Source organism: Nothobranchius furzeri, chromosome 15 (assembly GCF_043380555.1).
Source record: "Nothobranchius furzeri strain GRZ-AD chromosome 15, NfurGRZ-RIMD1, whole genome shotgun sequence".
In the NCBI taxonomy this organism is placed as follows: domain Eukaryota; kingdom Metazoa; phylum Chordata; class Actinopteri; order Cyprinodontiformes; family Nothobranchiidae; genus Nothobranchius; species Nothobranchius furzeri.
In genome coordinates this window covers 36,601,609-36,616,949 of record NC_091755.1, presented here as the reverse complement: position 1 = coordinate 36,616,949, position 15,341 = coordinate 36,601,609, and the positions used below count along the sequence as shown (strand labels likewise).

Genomic DNA, 15,341 nt, shown 5'->3' with positions numbered 1-15,341 from the left:
TAGACAGAAGAGAAATCCTTGAAAATGCGTTCCATGAGATCCGTATTTAACGATTTCATAACAACTTTGTTAATTGTTATTGTACAGACATTTATACAGCTTTTCAAGTTTATTTTGCAAAAACAAATATCAGCGTTAGCAGCAATTCTATCCTCTCCCTGTGTGAATACCATGACATCTCTGCAAGAATAATCCAGTTATGTGAAACTTAATGCAGTCAACTGTTTGAACATTTGCTTTTTTTAGATTAGGGATGTTTAACTCATTCACTGCCAGCCGTTTCCTGATCACTAACAGCCTTCGCTGCCAGCGTTTCTCACCGTTTTTACTGTTTTTTTTAAGAGTCACAGAACGGTGCGCGCTAGCATGATGTCGATGCCAAAACAACCAAAACAAAGAGGAGACTCACCTCTTACATCAGGAAGAAGCCGCGTGTTTCGAGCGTTATCCGTTCTTTCATAATCCGTTGTTGAATTGTGATCGGCAGATGCTTTTCCGGTTCGCGCCTCACTTTTTTTACAGGAACGGCCCAAAACGATCTCCAAACACATGGATGTGTTGCTTCCTGATCATGTGATCTGTGACGTATGCGGATGAAGATCGGCTTCAGGGCTGAGATGTTTGTTCTCTCAGCGCAGGGGCTCGTTCCGATGCTCAAACAGTAAAAAAATGCAAATGACAACTTTAGTCGTCATTGGCAGTGAATGAGTTAAAGATGACAGCTTTATCCTGCCGTCTTCACTTACACTAGCTGTTAGCTTGTCAATCCAGTTAGAACTAAACTCTTCAAACTGGGGTTGGGGTTAGCACCTTGGCATTCTCTCGATGAGCTTCAAGAGGTAGTCACCTCAAATGGCTTTCCAACAGGACTACCTCCTGAAGCTCATCGAGAGAACGCCAAGAGTGTGCAAAGCAGTAATCATAGCAAAGGGTGGCTTATTTTTTATTTTGAAGAAAATAGAAAATAAAACATGTTTTCGGTTATTTCACCTTTTTTGGTTAAGTACACAACTCCACATGTGTTCATTCATAGTTTTGATGCCTTCAGTGAGAATCATGAAAATAAAGAAAACATATTGAATGAGAAGGTGTGTCCAGACTTTTGGCCTGTACTGTAAATGTTGATTAAACTACAGGTAAGTGGTTATCTTTGTTTCCTGCATATTTGAACCACACTTTAATGGATCACAGACAGTTCATTAGACCAGAGTTGATTGGTGATCAGATCAGACAAACAGTTCCTGATCTTAAACATCATTCGCTAAACCTACAGGAAATATTTGCGTCTGCTGTTTTTCAGCAGCAGAGAACCCAATTAGCAGCGTGTTAGGAGAGTTGGAACTGCTTTCACTATTAATCTGGGTGTTCAAGTCTCCAATCAAATCTCATTGTGACAGGCATTAGGGGATTATCCCTGTGTGCTGTGTGCCCTTACAGTCAGCCCAGTGGCCACAGGAAACAGAACCATCCACCTTCAGCAGCACTGCCTCGCCTCCCTGCGTGCCTCAGCCTGGCTAGGCCTGAGAGAGCCCACCAGGCTCATGGGCCGACTCGCTGTCAGGACTTCACAGGGATGTACGGTCAGAATGGGATGCTGCATTTCAACAATCCATGTAAAGGTAAAGTACGCTGAGACTAGTCTAACTGTTCTGCTGGAACCCACAGAGTGTGTGAAGGTGTAAAGCAGGAGGAGGCCTTGTGTGGTTAAGGGATTGGCAGGATTGTTCTGGAAAGCTGGTTTCAGAGTGCACTTTTGCAACGAATTCGGTCAGATGGATACGTGGCAACTTCGGCTGAGCCAATATTGATAACTTTAATGTTTTTTAGCAAGTGTAGCAGAGTACTATAATCATGTACTGGTCACCAGACTGGGTGTGAACTGATGCTGTGCGCCCACACGATGGCAGCATTGGTTTTATTTATCCTCAGAGGACTCTGGGTTTTGTTGTTCCAGATTCATGTGGAGCTCTGCATTATCTCAGCATAGGATTCACACAAAAACCTTGCAGTAAAGCTTGGTGATCACTACTAAAACACACAGACAACCTCACAGTAGTAAACCATTTGGTCTGGACGTCTTACTTATTCATGTATTTAACCTTTATTTAACCAGATGAGTCGATTGACAACTCATTTTAATTTACAGTGATGATCTGGCCAAGAGGCAGCAGCACAATACATTACTGCAGGAGAGTTGTGAGAAGAAGGCGGAGCAATGGCTCAAGTGCCTTTTCTGAAAAATATGGATTTTCTAACGAAAGAGGTTACGGTCTTTTCAGTCGCTAACAAGCATTTGTCCAACCAGTTGTCACATTTTCAAAACTCTAAATACAAGTAGAACATCGGCGTTTTGTGGCCATACAATTCACACATTTCACGTCGTTTTCACTCAATATGCAGTCAGTCAACAGATTTCCATAATGTTTACATTGTCTCAACAGAGAAGCTATTCCTCCCAACAAAACTATGGATTGTTTTTGTGGTATTTGCGAATGAAAACACACAACATCCCACAATAGCAAAAATAATAGTCCTGACCTTAGATGCAGTATAAAAAAAACCTCTGCTACTGCAATGATGAGTTCAAGAACAATATACAGTGATCCCTCGTTTATCGCAGTAGATGCGTTCCAGACCTGGCTGCTATAGGTGAAAATCCGCGAAGTAGGGACACCATATTTACAGTACAGTACTATATTGAATTATCGTATGATCACATTCTCTTTTTGTGGGTAAAACTCAAGAAAAAAAATTTTACTTGTTTTTTTATAGTTTTATTACAAAAAGTGCATTTTATGATGAAATTGATGAAAAAAAAACAGGAATTTCTTGATATTTCGCATAGAAAAATACCGCGAATCGGTATAAAATAACGCCAATCGGCGAATTTCCCTTGAATAAGGCTCCAAAGAAAAAATCCGCGAAGTCGTGAATCTGCGATAAACGAACCGCGAAGTAGCGAGGGATCACTGTACCTCAGTTGATAATAAACAAACAACGGAGTAATTTACACACAGCTGATGTATGTTGGGTAAACTGGGCCTACCACAGCGGATTACATTCAGGCTTAGACTCAGTGGAAGGTGTTCTTTTTCTGTTACATTGACACTAAAATAAAAGGAGGACTTTGAGGTGTCAAGTATTTGGAAACGGAAACAGAAAAAACAAACACTGCGATGCCTGGATGAGGAAGAGTATGAGTCACTTGAAGTATAAATAAGACCATACAGTAATGCATTTTTGCCTCTAAAGAATGCAACGTCTTCCACCCTCTGAGGGAAGAGCTTGCCATTGTGGAAATGGTTGTTGCAAATAATGCAATATGTCCAGATATAGTGTATTTACTTTTCTCAATCCCATAGAGGAGTTATTTTCTGCATGGAGGTGGAAGGTTTATGACCATCAGCCACATGACCACATGTCCCTCCTGGGAAGCTATGGATGCTGGCCGCAGGGACATCATGGTTGATGACTGCCAAGGGTGGATACGACCAGGGGCGTGTCCAGGGAGTGGCCTGGGGTAGCACATGCCACCCTTGGAATCCGATTGGCCACCCCAGGTGCCACCACACTAATTTACTTTTAAATAGGATTTTCATTGTCCACAAAAGGCTTGGAGGTAAAACAAAAAAAAAAAAAAAAAGCATAACCATTGGTGCCACCCATGCACAAAGCTGTGCCTCATCTGGGCCACCCCATTTTAAAAGATCTGGACACGCCACTGGATACGACATAGCAAGCGGTTTTATCCCAGGTGCATTGCTTTGGATGATATGAGACGCAATGTTGATGAAAACACGTGGCCTAACCCTGAAGATCGCAGAGATTAGCTACAGTCATTTACTAGTGCGTTTTGTAGTTGCCTCCTTTTATCTGGGCTTTGTGCTGTTTTTTTGTTCAGAATGCTCTTGTTTGTTTCATTGATATTTAGTTCACTACAAGCAATACTGTAGACCCTTTTCTGTTCTGTCATACTGTAAACATCATTTCTGCTGTACCTCCTGAAATAAACAGTAAAGGAAAAACAGGATTAGCTTTTTACTGGAATGCTTTCAAATGTGCACATCATACAGTTCACAACCAAGAAATGTAGTGTAAATGTGGCACCTTCCTACCGGGTAGGTGGGCTATACTATATATCTACAGGATACCAAATCCCAACCAAGGGTTACACCAGGTAAAGTTGAGAGCAACCGCCAGAGATCAAAGGAATCAGCCGTTAACCACAGCACCAGGGTTTATTCAAAGTACTAATTAAAACATCACTAAAAAAACCTTAGGCCAGTCACTAGAACGGTTGCCGGAACTGGGCCCGGTGAGAGTCTGCAGCCTTATCTGGACGCTGCGGGGCCAGTTCCTCCTCCTTCAGGATGCTTGTCTGCCACACCCCCATTTCTCTCAATCGCCTGCTTCCTCCTGCAGATCAGTCACTGGCTCAGCCGCGCCACCGCGCCACGCCGTCGTCCTCCTCCGTCGCGGGTCCACCTGTCAGTGAATTTTAACGGCAGTCACTGCTCGATCGCACACCACGGGTCACACCTTGTCACAGGCCGCTACTCACACGTCAGGGCGGAGGAATACCCTGCCCACACCTCCATGAAGCCTCGTCACAGACAATCGGTGTCCTTTCACCCGGCGGCTCTCCGCTTTCTGCCGCCGTCTCCGCCGAAGACACTCCTAATCTGCCACCGGTGCAGATAATTGCCCCGGTCCGGATGTCATCTGTCCAAGCTTGTCAAAATAAAATCACATATCCTCCCAGTTTCCTGGGTTCTCCTAAATAAAAGCATCCCATGCTCTAAAACTAAGTAAAAAGAACGCACACTAAAAATACACCACACTGGAAGGAAAAACACAATAAACACCGACTTTGCCCGTGTGACATAAAAATGGTGGATTGCACGTTTTACCTCTAAAACCGAAACATAAAACTCTATGCGGTTTTTGTAATGTCAACAATCGCCAGTATTTTGAAATCTGGTGTACTTTGATTGACTGAATGTATCTTGTGAAGTGAAAACAAGTTCTACTTTTTGACCGAATAATTTCACTTTGAGTCAGATGTCCAGTGTTTGGGTAAAGGTAGTGTGTGCAGAGAAAGATATGTTCTATTTTGAAATGAAGAGTTAGTTTATGTTTATCAAAATGTGTTTTTGAGACGAAAATTTTCCATTTGGCCAGTTGTGTTTTGTAGGAATGAATCTGTGTTACGAGTTTAGAAGTATCTGATGTGTTGGTGAGAGCTTGTTAAAAAACTGTAATGTTTGGATGACTAATGATATGTATTCATGCTCTGACTGTATCAAAGATTTAATTGTGAACAGCAATGAATGCAAATATAGTCAAATATTTGTTTATTTCAAAGTTGTTAATAAAGGTTTTTTAAAAAGTAGCACAAACAGCAACCGGCATTTGTGGTCGATGACACAATGTTCCAATTCAGCATACATGTGTACTTTTGAACCTTACTGCGCACTTCCTCCAAGTGCAGTTCACAGCAGACTGTAGAGCGCAGTACGAGTATTGGGATTGGGCCAATGTGTTGGAGTCAAAGACATCTTATGCAGTGTGAACTAGCGCTGCCTATTGGAGCTGGTGGAGCAGCCATCTTGGATGGGTCCCCATTTGCCCCCAATGCATATATTTCTACTGAGGAAGGTGTTTACCCAACACATTTTTTTATGCTTTTTTCACAGTCAGACACATAATATGGCACATAATTACAATCTAAATATAATTAAATAAAAATATAAAATCCCAACACGTAGGTTTGAAACGTTAATAGTAATCCCATGTGATCTGTTTTCAGTAGTGTGCCAGTTGTTGCAATCATAGGCTGCACAAAAGAATGGGCATAGTTTCTCTCTCTGCGTTGACTACAGTTAGGTTTGGAGAGTGAGAAACCAATCCAAAACGGCGGTGACACTGACACTGTTACATTGGCCCAATCTCAATACTCACACTTGCACCCTTGCGCCCTTCAATTGCGCCTTCACAGCCAGGGGTACGAGTGCGTAGGGTGTCCCGATTCTCAAGTGCGGAAGTTGACCACGCCCCATTGCTTCCTTAATCTGCACTTCACCCAAGTCCGCAGCGATGCGGACCTCAGGCAAGGGTATTACCCACAAGTCATTGCTGCAGGAGAAAAGGCTCAAGTTCCTTTTCTGAAAATATGTATGTTCTAATGAAATTAGTTAATTTTAGGACGATTAGTTGACGCGATGAAACTTTTAGACAAAGCAGCAATGAATGTAGAATTTTTCAAATAATTGTTTGGTTGTTTGTTTGAACGTTGTTAATAAAGGTTTTTTAAAAAAGCATCGCAGCGAACAGAATCCCGGCATGCGTTGCGGTCGATGACACAATGCTCTCTGTCCCAATTCGGCAATTATTTGCATACTTTTGTACTACGCACTTGAAGCCTTACTGCGCACTTCCTCCAAGTGCACTTCACAGAAGACCATAGGGCGCAGTGCGGGTATTGGGATTGGGCCCATGTCTATGGTTGGAAGGCTGTAGGACCCCAGAGTGTTGTTCTGTTTTTATTTACTGAGGAGGGCGTACATTGGCTGGTCTTTCAAGGCAATAAAACATATTGTTTGGAAGAACTAGAGGAAGTGTTTCTACTGAGTAACTCTTTTAACTTAACAAATTCAGCTTTTTTCTCCTTCTACTCCTTTATTTAAGGCGTCATTAAAATAAGGAGGCTAAAATATTCTCTTCAAAATGGCAAAAACAAAAAAGTGTAGTACTCGCTTTCAGACATAGGAGGGCAGCAACTCCCCATCTTCCTTTTCTGTCCAAATGTTGGAAACCAGAGTGCTGCTGAAGTTTCTCAGTCATCAAGGTCATGGTAATCCAAAGGGGTTGTCACTCAAGCGTTCTTGTGCCACTGATGACCCTCAGTTTAAAGAGACTTCGCTCAGCAAAAGAGAATGTAACAAGAAGAAGATAAGTCCAAAGACTACAGCATTGGCTGTTACAAGGAATCCAAGGTGTTACACAGCTGCGACCACATGATTCTGTTCAAAGTGGATAGCCGGGAACTTTCTGTGTCCTCACAAGAACTGAATAAATCCACTTCCTTCCTCCCATGCACCTCATTCTTCTCCTCCCTAATAATAATAATAATCCCCAAATGACAAAAATGACACATTAAAGTTTAATTAAGGCTTCTTTATGGTAATGAGGCTGAATATCCTCCTCTAAATGGCTAAAAAAACAGCAAAAGAGTTGTATTACCAGCTTTATAGAGTGTGCTGGGAGCAAATTCCCCCCTCTTTAAAGGAAATACTGTACCTTTATTCTGCACACCTCTAAATGCCACTTGGAGATATTAAAAAAAAGCATTTTATTTAATTGTTCCATATTCAACCTTTAAAAATCAATCATAGTTTCATTCTTAATCATCTTCAAATTGAATTTCCTTCCTGTTGCTTTTGTTTGTCAAATTGTTTAGTTTAATAGGTTGTTTTTGTTTCAGTGAGCTGAATGATAAGTCCAGCGTGATTGTTAATAAAAGCATCAAAGATGTAACTAAAGGCCTGGCAGTAATCCGGTCATTGGAAACGAGCTCAGCTTTCTGATAAATAATCATTGTTCATGTTTCGTCTTTTGAAATCTGTAAATTGATCTGAAAGAAGAGAAATACAAGAAATCTGTGTGTGTGTGTGTGTGTGTGTGTGTGTGTGTATACATGTGTACTTGTCTTTGTTAAAGTGGGCAGATTTTTTATTTTAACCTACACATTTCCGCATAGTGGGGACATTTTGCTGTCCATACTTGCACCCTAAAACTTGGTTATAGATTTATGGTGTGAATGAACATTTAGTTCAGTTCAGTTTAGTTTAGTTTAGTCACTAAAATGAATGGAAGCCTATGGAGTTCCACACAAACATATAAATACAAGTAAGTGTGTGTGTGTGTGTGTGTGTGTGTGTGTGTTTGTGTGTGTGTGTGTGTGTGTGTGTGTGTGTGTGTGTTTGTGTGTGTGTGTGTGTGTGTGCTTGCTTCCACATCAGTTCAAACACTTTATTACCCTTTGAATGCAACACAGTACAGCTGTTGACCAGGACACCGTTTCCTGCAGCAGGGCTGCAGACACCCATTTGACCAGGAGAGGGCAGTGTCTGACTAAAACTGCTGGCTGTAAACACCACCACACATCTTCTCATGTGGCGTCCTGTAGAAATGTTTCTTGTTTGAACATCTCAGTTTGGATAAACAGAGATTAGTTCTGAAGTTGAAAAGCTGTTCTCTAAAAGATTATCAGTATTTTATGAACACAGTTATTTACATACAATTCTATAGTTAGTTATTTATTATCATTCAGCGCGTCAGAGACATCAGGGAATATAAAACAAATAAAACCCCGATCAACAACCATACTGTGGTGAACAAAAAGCCTCATCACCTCAGGAAAGAAGCTGCTCCTCAGCCTTGTCTGGGCTGTTATACTGCCCAGGCCAAAGGAAGGCGGGCGTAGAAGTCATGAACAGGCGGGGTCATTATGTTCTTTGTTCTGTTTCTGTATCTACTGGTGGAAATGTCGTGAAACCCAAAGTAAGAGCCCTAAAGAAATAAAAACAACACCGGGAATCAAGCTATATGTAAAGATGATTGCTTATTGCAGAGATAAAAGCAATACTGGTTTGTTTAGAAGAATATTGATATATTTAGAAATAACTGTTATAAATTTGTTTTTCTTAGAAAATATAACTTGTTTTAGCGGTTTCTGTTGTAAAAAATATGGCGGAGAATGTTTCTGAATTTCAGGAAAGAACAGCCCTGGGAGAGAGCCCCCAGTTATCCTCGTGCACGCTCTGTTTACAGTGTAGCGTTAAGGATCGGCTACTTATTTATTAAATGATCAATAAGCTGTGATGTCCCTTATAAATATGAAATATCAATCTGATTGGTCTTTGAATATTTAAATGAATATCCCTTTAGGTTCTTTGACTTATTCAGGGAACACACACACTTCATATTAATTCAGACAGAGTCAAGAATGTAGTTTATAAAAATAATTTTTATTCTATTTTCCTAAGCTAAATGATTGTACATGACAAAGTATGAATGAAATGATGGTTGTACAAATCACAGATGATGAATGGAATGATGGAATGTGAGCTGGGTGTTTTAGCAAAACCTTTCTTAAGTATCTGAGAGAGATTCTGGAGTCTGGGTGGTAAAATCAGTTTGGCTGTATGGTTTGATAAGCCAGAGACTTGTTTATAAAACCATCCGACGCAATTTGTGCCGAGTCTACGCACCCTTGTGTGGCGGTCCCCGGGCGATCCAGGGCGTCAAGAGGTCAAGATGGACGCAGCTGGTAGAGTGGACGTCACGCAACAGAACTCGTAGATAGCTCCGATACGACCCGTCTAGTCTGAGATGCCTCCAGGTGATGGCAGGAAGCTGGAGTGCTTATTTTGCGTCTGAGGCTGTTCGGTGGCTCTCAAAAGAGCCGTTGTGTCTGAAATGACTCGCAAGCGGTGCATAGAGGCTTTGACACCGAGGTCAAAAGATAGGATGGTTCCAAATACTTGCTCGCTGGTCGGCCAAACCAGGACGCAGCAGGAGAACTTACTAGATCAGGAAGTAATTCCTGTTTTTATCAACTTTGTTTATAAATTGGGGCGACGGTGGCACAGGAGTTAAGTGCTCACCCCGTAATCGGTAGGTTGCAGGTTCGAGCCCCGCTCAGACTGTCGCTGTCGTTGTGTCCTTGGGCAAGACACTTAACCCACCTTGCCTGCTGGTGGTGGTCGGAGGGACCGGTGGCGCCAGTGCTCGGCAGCCTCGCCTCTGTTAGTGCGCCTCAGGGCAGCTGTGGCTACATCGTAGTTCATCATCACCAGTGTGTGAATGTGTGTGTGAATGGGTGAATGACTGATTGTGTTGTAAAGTGCCTTGGGGGGGTTCCAGGACTCTAGAAGGCGCTATATCAAATACAGGCCATTTACCATTTACCATTAACCATAAATTCTGTAAATTCAGAATCCGACACGTTTAAAAGGCATTACCAAAATACCTCAGAAATCACGCCTTCACTCAGATACTCAGAGAAGTTAACTCTTAGTGTGAAGTGCAAATGTTATATCAGTTATGTGAAGCAAAAATGTAAAACATTAATAATACTTTTTATTATAATGTGTATGAGTATACTGATAGATTAACTTGTTAAATCAACAAATTTCGATCTGGTATAGTTTAAGATCTGAAATGGTTCACTGGAAGAAAAATATTCAATTTAACACACCGTTGATTAATGCACACATTATTCAAACACTTTAGGATTTAACAAGAGGTGATTATTGGACACTTATGCAATGATCACGTTATAAAAAGTCATTTACGATTCAGAGAAGATGGACTTTATTCAGAGAGAGTGCAAAAGTTTCGTCGTCTGCGTGAGACCTTGAGCAAAGATAATATGGCTTCCTTGTTCAGTAATGAGGTCTCGTGCGGTGCTTTCTTGTTTGGAGGCCAGACAGATGGGTTGTTTGTGTCTGCAAATTAAAAAGTTAATTTCTGGTCATTTTGGTGAAAACTTGACCTTTGGGTGCACTGAAACAAATAGCTGCCGGCTTGCAGCACTTCTTCTAACAGTTATCTCAAATGAATTTCTCCAAATAGCATGCTAAACTTTAGCTTACCTGTTGAGGAGAAAACTGGCGACAGAGGCGTCTGTGGGGAGCCTAACCTTCGCTTTGCTCATGTGCATGAAGTGAAAACTACCCAGCAACGAGCAAGTAAGACAATGGCCTTGTGTGAATTGTTCACAAGAATGATTGACAGACTGGGTAGGCCTATCAGAAACTGCTCTGGAGTGGTTTTCCTCTTATCTGTCTGAGCATTCCTTCTCTGTGTCCGTCTCCAAATTTCGGTCCTCCACCACCTCCCTCACCCATGGAGTCCCACAAGGTTATGTGCTGGGGCCTCTGCTTTCATTCTCTATCTGCTTCCACTTCAGCACATCCTGAGCTCTACTAAAGGAATCTACTACCATCTTTATGCAGATGACATCCAACTGTACATGCAATATCTAAGATGTTACACACCTGCTTAGACTATCAAAACCTGGATGGCTGGGAGCTTTCTACAGTTGAATGAAGATAAGACTGAGATCCTCATCTGTGCTCCAGACAAGCTGGTTCCCAAAGTCAGAGACTCTTGGTCAGCTTACTTCTGACACCAAACCCTCTGTTAGGAATCTCGGTGTGACCTTTGACCCAGCTCTCACCCTGGATTCTCATGTCAGTTCTCTTGTTCGCTCTTCCTTCTTCCATCTCAGGAACGTTGCTAAGCTGAGTCCCATTCTGTCCCGCTCTGAACTTGAGACAGTTCTCCACACCTTCATCTCCTCACGCTTAGACTACTGCAACTCTCTTTTCACGTGTCTGAGCAGAACCTCCCTGAACCGTCTACAGGTGGTTCAGAACGCCTGTGCTCGGCTTCTGACCAAGTCCTCCAAACACACCCACATCACCCCGCTTCTCCTCCAGCTTCACTGGCTGCCAGTCAGCTTCAGGGTTCATTTCAAGATCCTGGTTCTGGTCTATAGGGCCTTACATGGACAAGCACCATCTTAAATTGGCAATCTTCTTAGTCCCTACACCCCCAGCAGGTCCCTGAGGTCTGGTGATCAAAGCCTACTGGTTGTGCAGCACCAGGCTAAAGACCAAAGATGACAGATCATCTGCTGCTGTGGCCCCCAGACTCTGGAACTCTCTCCCCCTGAGCCTGAGATCAGTGGACCTGTTCAAGCTGGCTTTGGCATGACCTTCGTCACCACCCTCTCCTTATTTGCATCTTTCTACTTATTCCGCCTTTCCCGGGATCATCTGATTTCCCTCTTTCCTTTTCATTGTCTCTCTCCCTTTCATTACATTTTTAACCACAATTTTTTTGTCATTTTAACCTAATTTTTAAAAATAATTTTGTCCAAATGTTTTTAATATTTTGAAACGCCTCGTGATTTTTATCTTGAAAGACGACGCTATATAAAATATCATTTTCTTTCTTTCTTTCTTTCTTTCTTTCTTTCTTTCTTTCTTTCTTTCTTTCTTTCTTTCTGTACGTGGACCACTGATTCAGATGATTTACCCGGAAAAAAACAGATCCTCCGCTATACCCCCTTACCCCTGTGACAGCGAGCTCACTGGCCCGTGGTATTAATATTTAGTGGGTCAGAACCATAACAGTTTGAGAACCACTTCTGTAGCTGGATGAAGCCAGCGATGCTGCAGAACCCATCTGTCTTCAACATTTTGTAATATTTCTGTCAGATCAACCGTGTGATGTAAAACTGATAAAGCTCATTCAGTCCCTGTGAACTAATCTGTATTTCTCCAAACTGAGGCTGTTTTATAAGGGTTCCTAACTTTGACATATCTATAGTCTCCCTTCAGCTAGATGACGACGGAGGGTAGAATGATCTGCTGATTGTACAATTTTTGACTAGATTTCCACAAAAAGTGTTTTTGCTGTTTTCTGTGTGACGTTTGCGCTCTGACAGGATGTTCCTGAACGCCTCGTTATTCAGGCTGTGGAGGTTAAACATGCATTGATTGGCTGGAGACTGAAGAACCACTAGAGATAAGAGCGCTCAGAACAGAGCTGCTGACAGAGGTGATTGGGACAGCAGTCAAAATGAATTCTCAGCAAAACAGAGTTAATAATTACCGAGTTTTATCAGACGCTGTGATTGATTTACGTCAAGCATGGCTCTTCGTGTTTATTGATGCAATTGTTTACTTATTTGGTGCACAGCGGCTCCTCGAGTTTCTGCTTTTTCAGTTTGACTGGTTATGAATTTAGACCAGACATCACAGCTCAAGCAGTTAAAGTGAACAGAATTCTACCTCAGCCCTGAAAATGTAGGAGAAAAATTCAGGAAACTGCAAAAATCAAGGTTTAGTCTGCTGCATGAGTCAGGATCTAAATAGCAAGGCCCTGTAATAATGAATCTTTACACAAAAAGATGTAATGAGCTCTTTTTAAATTCCTACGTGCTAATTCCCTAATCTACTGGGATTTTATGAGAGGCATGAGCAGTTTATTATTATTATCACACAGGAACAAAACCATGATCATAAATAAAAAAAAGGAGATTCTTTCCTCTGTTTCACAAATAAATAGTTTATTTTGGATTAAATCTTAAATCATGTAAGAAATCACCCAGAGTGACAATAAAGAAATGATTCTGATCTAAAGAACTGAAACCCTGCATTTGCCATTGAACTGAAATCCATCAACAATTTATGTAACTTATTTTATTTAGTAGTGGAGTGTTGCTTTTTAAAGAGTATTTAAGCCATGTAATAATAACGGCAAGAGTATTCTTCACTGCGTCGACAAAATGATCCTTTAACGTTTTGTCTATTTTAAGAAAGACATTTTTAATGAATTCTTATTGTAAATGAAAGTGACTAAGAATCTTTCACTGCCACAGATGAAATAATATTCCAGCACCGAGCCACAGGGGCTTGCATAAGCCGTGGTATTTACAGATAGCTATCTGTTGACAAGGTCTTTGCCATGGCACTCTACTCACCTATCTCCTCCATCTGCAGCAGCAGCCTTCCTCTGCTGGCCTTAAATCTGCTGCAGGCAGCACATTGTGTCCTTCTATTTTACTCTTATCAACATCAGCACGCTGCTGGATCGGCCTCACAGGCACACATTTCCACTGCGGTGCTGTTCTTCTGGGAAAGAAACAAAATACATCCTCAGGCTGTGAATATTCCTTCTCCTGTCAGCTCCTCCAGGCCCTCGTGGTCGTCTCGTCCCCTCCAGCTGCTGCCTGCCTTTCAGATCAGACATGGGGAAATGAAATGTAGTCATTGAGGAGAAGGTACAAATAGGCAGTGGTTACAAATGGAGTTTGGTCAGTGGTCGGAGATTCCTATTCAGAAGATAGACAGGACTTTGCTCACAAACTGGAGTTTGAAGTTTCAAAGGGGAGAATCCCACAAGTGTTACATCAGGTCTCGGCGATCCTTTGACTTTTAGCCCCGGGGCAGGAGTTTGGGTGACTGATTATACGACAGCTATGTCTGGCCCATCATATTTCAACATGGCAGCCTCCTTAACAGCTTAATGTCAGCTGTAACAACTCTTCAGCTAAGGATCATTGCTCTTCTTTTAAATGCTGCAGGATTCTGTCTTAAAACACAACTCTCTTGAGACGTTGTGTATTTAAACAGAAAAAGATGGAGAAGAAAAGCGGAAACAAGCTCCTCAACGCACCAAACAAAATGAAACTGCCTATAAATCAATGCATAAAAGAGAACACGAACACAGTTCGCTTAAACAACAGCTGTCTGTGTTTATTCACACCAATATGCTATAAAAATAAGTAATCAAAATGTTAACTTTAACAGGGGATTAAGTCTCCTCAGATATAACTTGGTAAATTCTTTAAACACCTACAGTGATTCTGCAGACACAAATAGAAAAATAACTGTTGTTCTTATGAAGACGCATCAAAAGAGTGTTCCCTCGCCCGAACGTGGGCCACCCCCTCTGGAGCCTGGCCTGGAAGCGGGGCATGTTAGCGAGCATCTGGTGGGTTGGGTTTCACCCATGGAGCCCGGCCGGGCGCAATCCGAAGAGGCTGGAGGCTTACCATTTGTGGGAGGGGCCAAAGGGGCCGGGTGCAAAGTGTGAGGGGTGGTAGCCGAAGGAGGGGACCTTGGCGGTGGGATCTTCAGCTACAGAAGCTGTGGACGTGGAATGTCACCTCTCTGGTGGGGAAGGAGCCTGAGTTGGTGTGTGAGGTTGAGAGGTTCTAGCTAGATATAGTCGGACTCACCTGGACGCGTGGCTCTGGCTCTGGAACCAGTTTCCTTCAGAGGGGCTGGACACTCTACCACTCTGGAGTTGCTCCCACTGAGAGGCACAGAGCAGGGGTGGGCATACTTGTTGCCCCCCATCTTGTTGCCTGTACATTGGGGTTTACCCCGGTGAATGAGAGGATAGCCTCCCTCTGCCTACATGTGGGGGGACGGGTCCTGATAGTCGTTTATGCTTATGCACCAAACTGCCGACCCTTTTGTGGGGTCCTCGGAGGGGGTGCTGGAGAACACTCCTGCGGACCCCCTCGTTCTGCTGGGGGATGTTAACACTCACGTGGGCAATGATAGTGAGACCTGAATCAGAGCAGTGTTTTGTTGTTGGTTATGGGCAGGGGTGGACTGTCCTATCTGGCATTCTGGCACCGTCCCGGTGGGCGGTGGGCTTAGCCAAGTGGGCTGCTTGCCCAGCTTGGGCCGACACCTCTCCACAGTTGGTGATCTGCAGAGCATTAGCCAAATGGTAACCTGAAGCTAAAAGAG

The 15,341-nt window shown here is 42.6% G+C and overlaps 1 protein-coding gene and 1 long non-coding RNA gene across 3 annotated transcripts in view; one reads left to right on the top strand and one right to left on the bottom strand.

Moving 5' to 3' along the window:
• LOC107390364 (uncharacterized) overlaps positions 1 to 14,036 on the bottom strand; it is a 33,525-nt gene extending 19,489 nt beyond the window's left edge. Inside the window, exons 1-2 of one of the 2 annotated variants that reach the window (XR_001573523.3) lie at positions 13,559 to 14,036; positions 931 to 10,511 (exon numbers count right to left, since the gene is read on the bottom strand). This is a non-coding gene — a long non-coding RNA (uncharacterized lncRNA). Of the gene's footprint in view, positions 1 to 930; positions 10,512 to 13,558 lie in introns of those variants that run through there. The other variant, XR_011516651.1, reaches the window with a different exon arrangement.
• hnf4a (hepatocyte nuclear factor 4, alpha) overlaps positions 1 to 15,341 on the top strand; it is a 41,631-nt gene that overhangs the window by 13,822 nt on the left and 12,468 nt on the right. The window lies entirely within an intron of this gene.